General features: G+C 38.7%; 1 protein-coding gene across 6 annotated transcripts in view; it reads left to right on the top strand.

Moving 5' to 3' along the window:
- The first annotated feature begins 5890 nt into the window (after nucleotides 1–5890).
- Nucleotides 5891–11106, top strand: part of LOC103608196 (zinc finger protein 571-like) — a 55228-nt gene continuing 50012 nt past the window's right edge. For 2 of the 6 annotated variants that reach the window (XM_008592644.1, XM_008592639.1), the window contains exon 1: nucleotides 6327–6869. The gene's annotated coding sequence lies outside the window, so the exon portion shown is untranslated. Of the gene's footprint in view, nucleotides 6094–6326; nucleotides 6870–11106 lie in introns of those variants that run through there. The other 4 variants (XM_008592642.1, XM_008592643.1, XM_008592640.1 and 1 more) reach the window with 4 other exon arrangements.

Below are 11106 nucleotides of genomic sequence, written 5' to 3'. Positions count from 1 at the left end.
CAGAAGAAAAGGAAGCTTTTCTCCTCAAAGCCCACTCCAGAGTAACAGAAGAAGCAACTGCTCTACCAGATGACCAGACATCAAAGCAGAGACACTAGAAATATAAAAAACCAATAAAATATAACTAAATGAATACAGTAATTCTCAAATAGCATGCCCCATGGGCCAGGAAACCCTTGAGATGACTGAAAAAGAATTCCAAGCAACAATCTTAAGGAAACTCAATGAGATACGAGAAGTCACTTAGACAAATAATAAAATGAGAAAAAATGAGTGCCAGCCCCTGTGGCCTGACCCACTGAGGTGAGCCCAGTGGAAATCCCTCACCCCTCGTATGTGGAGGGGAACACCAGCCCCCGCAGCCCAACCTGCCAAGGTAAGCTCAGGAGACCTGCACCGTGCGGGAAACCCCTCACCTCCCTTTGGACCGAGAGGAGAATGTCAGCCCCCACAGTCTGATTCATTGAGGTGAGCCCAGGAGACCCACCTGGTGCTGGGGGCTCATTCTACGGCCACAGATTCTGGAACAGGACCCAAGGTGGTTTAACATAAACACTACCACACCTACTGTCAAACAAAGACAATTCACCACCACAGTAGCAGCCAGGGCCACTCCACAGCCAACATCAGTGTAACAGAAGATGCAAACCCTCTACCAAATGACCAAACGTCAACAAAAAAAATACTAGAACTACAAATAAACAAGAAGAAATGACACTACTGAAAGAATACAGTAATGCTCAAATGTCAGACTCCATGGAAAAGGAAATCCTTGAAATGTCTGAAAAAGAATTCTGAGCAATGATCTTAAGAAAGCTTGAAGAAATACTCAATTAGAGAACACAATGAAACAAGAAAAAACATCCAGAATATGAAGGAGGAAATCTACCAAAATTAGAGAACACAATGAAACAAGAAAAAACATCCAGAATATGAAGGAGGAAATCTACAAAGAGATTAATACCTTAAAACAGAGTGCAGCAGATCTTCTAGAAATGAGATTCACTCAATGAAATAAAAAACACACCTGAGAGCTTAAGCAGCAGGGTAGAGCAAGCAGAAGAAAGAATTTCAGATCTTGAAGATGGTCTTTTTGAAATAACTCAGTCAGACAAAAAAAAAAAAAGGAAAAAACAATTTAAAATAATGAGGAAAATCCAAGAGAGAGAGAGCAGACAACCTCACGTGCTCTAACATCCAAATTGTGTGTATTCCAGAAGGGGAAGAGAAAGGAAAAGGTATTGAAAACCTATTCAAGGAAATTATAACAGAAAACTTCCAAGGTGTAGGGAGAGATGCAGACCTTCAGATCCAGGAAGCTCAAAGGTGCCCAAACAGATCTGATCCAAAATATCTTCCCCAAGACACATTATTGTTAAATTTGCAAAACTCAAAGACAAAGAGAGAATTCTAAAAGCAGCAAGAGAAAAGCATCAAGTCACTTATAGGGGAAACCCATCAGACTAACATCAGACTTCTCAACCATAACCCTACAGGCCAGAAGAAAGTGAAATGATAAAAAAATTGCCAGCCAAGAATTCTATAACCATCAAGCCTCTCCTTCAGAAATGAGGGAGAAATAGTTTATTTCACAAATAAAAGTTGTCGGAGTTTACCACCACACGACCAGCCCTGCAAGAAATTCTCAAGGAAGTCATTCATCTCTAATCTGAATAATGATGACCTCTATCACAAATACACAGGAAAGAGCAAAACCCACTGTTAAAACGAAAATGCCAACAAGAAAGAGAAAGAAGCTAAATCTTCTCACCTTAAATTTCCAACTAACATTGAAGAAGAGAAATAAAAGGGGTAATAATGATCAAAAGATATTTAAATCATCTAAACAAGAAGCAATTAAATGACAGGAGTTGAACAATACTTGTCAATAACTACCCTAAATGTGAATGCACTAAACTCTCCAGTCAAAAGACACAGACTGACTGATTGTATTAAAAATCTAGACCCAAGTACATGCTGTCTTCAAGAGACCCACCTCACTTGTAGAGACACACAGAGAGTAAAAGTGAAGGGACGGAAAATGATATACCAGGCAAATGGAAACCAAAAACGAGCAGGAGTATCTATTCTTATATCAGACAAAATAGACTTTAAACCAAAAAACATAAAAAGAGACAAAGAACGCTACTATATAATGATAAAAGGATCTATCCAGGCAGAAGACATAACCATCATAAATGTATAATGCACCCAATACTGGAGCACCCAGATATATAAAGCAAACACTCTTAGGCCTAAAAAAGGAAATAGGCCCTAATACGTTAATAGTAGGGGACCTGAATACCCCTCTCTCAGCACTGGATAGATCATCAAGGAAAACAATCAACAGAGAAAGACAGGATTTAATCTATCCTTTAGACCAATTAGACTTGGCAGATATCTCCAGAATATTTCATCCAACAACTACAGAATATACATTTTCTTATCAGCACATGGGACATTCTCCAGGAAAGAACACATGTTAGGTAACAAATCAAGTCTCAAAAAATTTTTAAAATTTGAAATCACTTCAAGTATCTTTTCAGACTACAATGGATTAAAACTAGAAGTCAGGGCCAGCCCTGTGGCTCACTTGGGAGAGTGTGGCACTGGTAGCACCAAGGCCACGGGTTTGGATCCTATATAGGGATGGCCAGTGCGCTCACTGGCTGAGCATAGTGCAGACAACACCAAGCCAAGGGTTGCGATCCCCTTACCAGTCAAAAAAACAAAACAAAACAAAAACTAGAAATCAATAAGAAGTGAAACTCTAGAAACTATACATATACATGGAAATTAAACAACACAATCCTGAACAACATATAGGTCCAAGAAGCAATTAAACAAGAAATCAAAAAATTTCTTGAAATAAATGAAAATAAAGATACATTACAACAAAACCTGTGGGATACTGCAAAAGCAGATCTAATAGGGAAGTTTATTGCAATAAACACATCAAAAGAATAGAAAGATTTCAAATAAACAACCTAATGCTACACCTCAAAGAAGTTGAAAAACAAGAACAACCCAATCTCAAAATTAGTAGATGGAAAGAAATAATTAAGAATTAAATGAAATAGCGACCCAAAAAACCATACAAAAGATCAATGAAACAAAAAGTTGTTTAACAAAAATAGACAAACCAAAATAGACAACCAAGGCTGACTAAAAAAAGAAGAGAAAAGACCCAGATAAGAAAAATCAGAAATGAAAGAGGAGACATTATAACTGATACCACAGAAATACAATCGTTAGAGATTATTGCTGTTATAGTTGTTTATAACTATATGCCAACAAATTTGAAGACCTGGAGGAAATGGATAAGTTTTTGACATATACAAACTACCGAGACTGAACCAAGAGGACGTAGGAAACCCTTAACAGAACAATAACAAGCAATGAGATTGAGGCAGTAATCATCAGTGTCCCAACAAAGAAAAGCTCAGGACTGAATGGCTTTAATGATGAATTCTACCAAACCTTTAAAGAAAAATTAATACCAATTCTCTTCAAATTCTTCCTAAAAACTGAAACAGAGGCCATTCACGCAAGCTCATTCTATGAGGCCAGCACCACCGTGACACCAAAACCAGATGGAGATACAACAAAAAAAGAAAACTACAGGCCAATATCTCTGATGAACATAGATGTAAAAATCCTCAACAAAATACCAGCAATCAGAATACAGCAACCCATCAAAAAAATTATACACCATGATCAAGTGGAATTCATCCCAGGGATGCAAGGATGATTCAACATATGCAAGTCAAACGTGATATACAACATCAACAAAATCAAGGACAAAAATCATATGACTCTCAATAGAAAAAGCATGTGACAAAATTCAACATCGCTTCATGATAAAGACTCTCAGGAAATTAGGTACAGAAAGAAAGTATCTCAACACAATAAAGGCCATATAACACAAACCCATCACAACCCCAAAAAACAAAACAAACAAACAAAAAAAAAAAAAAACATAGGGAAAACACTTCAGGAAGTAGGACTGGACAAGACTTTATGAATAAGACCCTAAAAGCACAAACAACAAAAGACCCAAAAAACAAAACAAACAAACAAACAAAAAAAAACATAGGGAAAACACTTCAGGAAGTAGGACTGGACAAGACTTTATGAATAAGACCCTAAAAGCACAAACAACAAAAGAAAAAATAAACAAATGGGATTATATCAAACTCAAAAGCTTCTGCAGAGCAATCCTCAAAAGCACAGCAAAAGAAACCGTTAACAGAGCAAAAAGGCAGCCTACACAATGGGAGAAAATATTCACAAACTATGCATCTGACAGGGATTAATATCCAGAATATACAAGGAACTCAACAGTAAAAAAAAAAGTAACCAGATTAAAAAATGGTCAAAAGAGCTGAATAGGTATTTCTCAAAGGAAGATACACAAATGGCTTAACAGTAAAAAAAAAGTAACCAGATTAAAAAATGGTCAAAAGAGCTGAATAGGTATTTCTCAAAGGAAAGTAAAAAAAAAAGTAACCAGATTAAAAAATGGTCAAAAGAGCTGAATAGGTATTTCTCAAAGGAAGATACACAAATGGCCAACAGACACAGGAAAAAATGCTCAACATCACTAAGCACTAGGGAAATGCAAATCAAAACTACATTGATATATTGTCTCACCCCAAACTGGCCATTCTCAGAAAGACAGAAAATAAAAAATGCTGGCAAGGATGTGGAGAAAGAGGAACCCTCCTACACTGTTGATGGGACTTAAATTAGTAAATTTAAAATTACTAATTATGTAAATTAGTGTAGCCATTATGGAAAACCGTATGGAGGTTCCTCAAACAACTACAGAGAGAACTGCCATACGATCCAGCAATCCCACCGCTGGGTGTATACCCAAAGAAATGGAAATCATCATGTGAAGGAATACCTGCACTCCCATATTTACCTCAGCCCTACCAACGACAGCTAAGAGTTGGAGCCAACCTAAATATCCATTGTCAAACGACTGGATAAGGAAATGTGGTATATATACACAATGGAATACTACTCTGCCATAAAAAAGAATGAAATACGGCCATTTGAAGCAACATGGATGAACTTGGAGAAAATTACGTTAAAGGAAACAAGCCAGGCACACAAAGAGAAATACTGCATGTCCTCACTTATAAGTGAGAGCAGAAAAAAACCAAAAACCAAAACCAACCAACCAACCAAAGAAAAACAACGAAAGAAAGACACAACAATCACAAAAATCCTTTGAGCCTTTGAGAGGAGAGAAGGGACCTGAGGCCACCAGAGGTGGAAAAGAGGGCAGGGGAGGGGGGTTAGCGATAAATGGTAAAGGGCCACAAAAAAATGATTACATTGTGTAATTATAAATATAATAATTTTAAAAAGGGAGAAAAACCCTGTATTTTAAACACGTAAACTTTTTTTTATTTTAAAAAATGGTAAAAACTGTCACAGGCACATCAGCACAACCACACCCCGAGTCCAACAATAAAAGCGAACGCACTCACACCAGTATTAAAGGGTCACTCTCCCTGCGGCTCGGGCCGGGGAATTGTTCTCCTTCCGCCTCCCCAGAGTCCGCTCTGTCTTCCTCTCCTGCCGGCCAGCACACCGGTATCCTGCGGAAGCCCCCAGGCTCACGGCGGGGCGTGGGTAATGGCCGCCTCTGGGCCCAGCCGGGGCAGAGATCCCTGCTCCGCCTTTCAGGGCTTCTGGGCCACACTACAAGTCCCAGAAGTGCCCGCGGCAGAGATAGATTTCCCACAGACGCGAGGTGGGGCGCCCCATCGCACAGCCCGGGCGACCGCCTGTGGGGAGAGTCGCCGCAGTCCGCTGCGGACACGCAGAGTACAGGCCCGAACCCCCCGAGGGCCTTTTGCGCTCTGGACCACAGTTTCCAGAGGCTTCCGGTTGTAACGTCACTTCCATCTCGCCGTCAGTGCTGTTGTGCTGGGAGGGGTTGGAGCGCGCGCCGCGACGGAGGGAGTGCGGCCTGGACCCGGAGAGGTGGCGGGGGAATCTGAAAGTGAGGAGTCTCAGAGCCCCCGGACGTGGACCGTGAATGTCCGGGGCCTCAGGCCTGTCTCGCCAGTGTGGGCGGTGTGTGCGCGCGCGCGCGCCGTGATGTAACTGCGCCTGTGCGACTGTATGATCGTGTGTGTGTGTCTACGTGAGAGTGAGTGGCAGTTGTGTGTACAGCCATGACAGTGGTTGTGTGAAGCTGTGCCAGTGACTTATTTAACTATATCGTAGACTCTCATATCTTTATCTCCTCTTCAATTGTGCCCTGCTGGGCGGGCAGAGGTTAGGGTGAGAAATGCTTACACTGAAGTCCCTGTAGGTTTGAGGGTTTCTGGGAGCCTGTGGTTTGGGGTCTCTATGGCTGACTCTGTCCCCTCGCCTTGTACATACGGGGGCCCAAGTTCCCTGGAAACGGAACCCTCTGATGCGGAAAGATAGAGAGGTGAGTCCCAGTCTAAAGATTCCAGATGAGAATCTTGTCTCCACGCCACATACCTGATCTTGGAGTAAGTATTTTGAGAGTCAGAAGGAGCCTCGGGTTTGGGGGTTGAGAAGAGAGGAGAAAGAGACCGAAGTAGTGGGATTCCAATCTCTCTCCTCAGGAACCCTACTGGGGAGCCCTGTAGGGATTCTCACCCTCTACTCTGGTTCTGAATGGTCGGCATTGCTCTAGTCTCTCTGACTTTTCTCTGAATGTCTGCTTTAACTCAGGTGGGTGAGAGTAGAAGATGTTTGTTTCTGTTTTCAATCTGGACTCAAAATAACGCGTGCTCTCTCAAGATTCTTTTTCCTTTCCCAGGTGCCCAGAGAACAAGGGAAGATTGACTGTAGGATAACTCACATTTTTATCCAAGGTAAGTTGTTATTTTCTCTTTTGCTTCCGAAGTGCTTTCTGGTTTTTCAGGGTATGGGAACATTTGCTTTCTTTCTCTTCAAACTCCATTCCAAAGGATAAATGGGGGCTGGAGGACCCAAAAGGGCTATTTCACTCCACTTCTCCCCTTTTGATCTGAGGAATCCATATTCATCCGGCAAATCTTTTAATTTTAATACTTAGTTTTTTTCCAAGGTCTTTGAAGGAACAGAATACATCCCCAAGAGGGGAATTTGAAAGCCATATTTGACTTTAGTATTTTCTTCTCAATTTTATTGTTTGAGATAATCTTCTCTGTATTTAAAAGGTTCAGAAGAGTATACAGAACATGCTCCCTCTTACCCCTGTACCTAGCCACCTGGTTTTCCCACTTCACAGGTAACCTGTGTTGTTTCTTGGGTACTTCAAGGGGGATTCCATACATATACGTGGGGACTTCAAAAAGTTCATGGAATAATAGAATTGAAAGATAACATGAATCTTTCCATAAACTTCTTGAAGTCCTCTCGTGTTAGTACATGAGGAGCTTCTTCACTTGTTATACTTGAGCAGTATTCCATACTTATAAAATGTTAAACACTGACCCTTATTAACGAACATTCAGATAGTTTTCTTTCTTTTTCTGTACAAACAAGGGTGGGATAAATATCCTTGTATATGTGTTATTAGGCTCATTGATGAGTTTATCAGTAGGGCGAATGCCAGTTGCTGGGCCAACATATATGTGGACTTTAAATTGTAATAGTTTTTGCTACATTGTCCTTCATAGAGCTGTGCCATCACTTTTCTAACTAACATTTTCTGATGTTCTGTTTTATTCAAGGTGATTTGCTAGTTGTTGGAAAATTTAAGAAAATTATTAGTAATGTTGTGGTGTTGTTACCTATTTGTGTGTGTGTGTGTTAAAATCAATTTACTGAGCCATGATTAACATTTTCATTAAATTTTTATTATGAAAAATTCAAACATGTACAAAATAGACAAAATGGTAATGAACATCCATGTACCCCCTCTGCCCAGCTTCAGTAATGATTGACTTACAGCCAGTCTTGTTTCATCTATACCTCTACCCACCCCAGGACTATTTTGAAGCAAATACAAGATGTTGTATTATTTCATCCATAAATATTTCAGTATGTATTTGAATGATAGTCTTTTAAAAAATGTAATCACAATACCATTATTCTCTCTGTACAAAAAGAATAATTCTTTAATATTATCAGATATCCAATTAGTGTTTCGATTTCTCCAAAGGGCAGATGACTTTTTTACATATTAAAGTTTCTTTGAATCCAGGTTCAAAGAAGATTCATACATTGTGATTGGTTGAGAAGTCTTTTAGTAAGTCTTTTTAGAAATTCACACTTTCTCGTTTCCTCTCTTTCTGTCTTTCTCCCCTTCACCCCTACCCCTTTTCCTTCCAAAGTATCTGCTGAAGAAACTGGGTGATTTGTCCTGGTAGCATTTCTCATGGTCTGAATTTTGCCATCAATAAAATGATGTCATGGTATCATTAAGATGTTCCTCTGTATTTCCTATAGTTAGATCTAGAGCTTGATCAGGTGCAGGCTTCTTTTTTTCCTTCCTTTCTTTCTCCTACTTTTTTTTTTGTTTGTTTGCTAAATAACTTCATAGATGGTAATGTATACTTTTCATCAAGAGGCACACAATGTCTGCTTATCTCTTTTTGTGGTGTTTATAGTCATTTCATTAGGGGTTGCTAAATGGTAATATTCTAATTCATTAATTCTGTCTTCACTCCTTATATGGAATACTTGTATGAAGTGAAAATTTCCTTCAGCAGCTGACTGGTTATATTGAGATATAGATTGTTCAAGGGAGGCAAAACAGATTCATTCTTATAAGTTTTCAAAATGAACAATAATGAAATAATGTTTTGCTAATGTCCTCCCTTGGAGTTCAGTGACTTTTTTAAACTGTCATTATTAACATTAATGTATTTTATGTATTTTGTCATCTGTTGCAGTTGTTATCTTTATTTATACTTACGTTAGCATTGTCCCATATGTGACCAGTTGGATCCTGCACAGGTTGGCTCATGGGTCCTTTTGACTTGATCCTAGTAGTCTGATAGCTTTCTTGGTTTTTGATAGATCTTCTAGGATAGGAGTAGGCGAATTTTCTGCAGAAGGCCAGATAGTACTTCAGGCCTGTGCATCGTACAGTCTCGATTGCAACCACTCAATTCTGTTATAGTGTAGAAGCAGCTATATATAGTACATGAGCAAATGGACATGGCTGAGTTCCAATAAAACTTTATTTAAAAAACAGGCAATGGGCTCACCAAATAGAAACGCAGTTTAAAGAGGAAAGTTATCTAATTTAATGGATAGTTGATAGAGATGGCTTAATTTTTATGAAGACTAGGTGTCAGTTAAAATTTATATAAATTTTAAGCAAAAACTTGATGCTTACACACCCTCTCACAACACTTAAGAGAAATCAAATTTCTGCGACACCCATGGGAGAGAAATGCTGTTACTCTGCTTCAAAACAGTTATTAGATTTCTGGTGATATCTTAAACCAGAGTTTCACCTTTTATGTGAAAAGGCCTCATAAGTTTGACAGCATGTTCTGGGGGGAAAAAAGATAGATGGAGTTTATTTGGAATTAAGGTTGAGAGAAAAGGAGAAGCAGAAGACTCATTTGTGCTATTTTATTCTTCTGCATTTCTATCACTGTGAGGTCATTGGCTGCATAGTGCTTCAAATAGGACTTATCTCTTAGCAAGCACCCAGAGTACTTAAAATGTCTTGAATTAAATTGAGGACAAAACCAAAAACCAAGTAGTGGACTGAATTTGGCCAACAGGACATCATTACCCTGTTCTAGACTCTCGTACATTTCCTGATGTAGATTTTCATTTTAATGGGAAATGGTACTTTGAGACTATATTATAGGTGCTAGAATATTCATTGCTACTATGTTGTTCATGGTTACTATGGCTTTACAAAGCTAGTATATAGGTATTTTTTAAAAGATTAAAAAATAAACTTTCACAGCAAAAAGGAACCTAAGGAGACATGATGATTGAATGCATTATGGTATCCTGGATAGGATCATGGAACCAAAAATGGACAAAAATCCTTATTCTTTATTCCACACTTCAAAAACAACACTCAGAATAATAATACCAACACTAAGTGATTTGATTACTGAAAGTAGTTTTTTGTGTTTTGTTTGTCCTTTGTTTTTTGCAGTTCTTTTTGTTCTTTAGGGTATATCCCACTAGAAATATGCAGTGAAATTACTGTATTTTAAAGTCATTTGTAATCATTCCTCTTGAGAAGTTATACCACCAATTAGAGTCACAGCTAGATTTGTTTATTTCACTTTCAATTTTTAGAGATTGCTCTTTTAAAATTAATTTTGTCCTATAATTATGTCAATTATTTACATAGTCCCAAAGTCAAAGTGCAAAACAAGCTTTAATTCCTTGTTTACTCTCCCATAGTCTTACCTTCTACCTATAGATAGCCATTTTCTCATTTTATATTTTATAGTATATTTTTTGAAAAGGGGAGGATGCATTGCATTACTGGCAACACTGGAAAACAGGTAACTTAATTCCCATGATGATATAGGTCTACATTGAGTGAGGAAATACTTACAGCATGACTGAGCCTGTTGTATGAAAGCACTGCCTTTTGGGGAACTGAAAGAAGAGACTTGAAAATGGTTGGGCCGAGCCCATGGCGCACTCGGGAGATTGCGGCGCTGGGAGTGCAGCAGTGCTACCGCCGGGGTTCGGATCCTATATAGGGATGACCGGTGCACTCACAGCGCTCACTGGCTGAGTGCAGTGCGGCCGGTCTCAAAAAGGACAAAAAAAAAAAAAAGAAAGAAAAAATGGTGGGACAAGAGTCAGTAGTCTTAGTCAAGAAATCTGTTGTACAACATGATGACTATAGTTAATAACAATGTATTCTATTCTCGAGAATTGCTAGGAGAGTAGATTTTAAGTGTTCCCACCACAAAAAAATAAATGTGTGAGGTAATGCATGTGTTAATTAGCTCAATTTAGCCATTCAACAATATGAAAAGACTAGTACTCTTTGAATTCCATTCAAGTTGATTTTCTGTGAACTTTTTGAAGTACCCTCATATTTCAAAATAGCATATTGTACATGATAAATATATACAATTTTTATTTTTCAATTTAAAAAAGAGTTGGCAGTCTTAGAAGTGACCACTT

This window comes from Galeopterus variegatus, unplaced genomic scaffold, assembly GCF_000696425.1.
Source record: "Galeopterus variegatus unplaced genomic scaffold, G_variegatus-3.0.2 Scaffold8133, whole genome shotgun sequence".
Taxonomy (NCBI): domain Eukaryota; kingdom Metazoa; phylum Chordata; class Mammalia; order Dermoptera; family Cynocephalidae; genus Galeopterus; species Galeopterus variegatus.
This window is presented reverse-complemented; position numbering and strand designations above follow the sequence as displayed.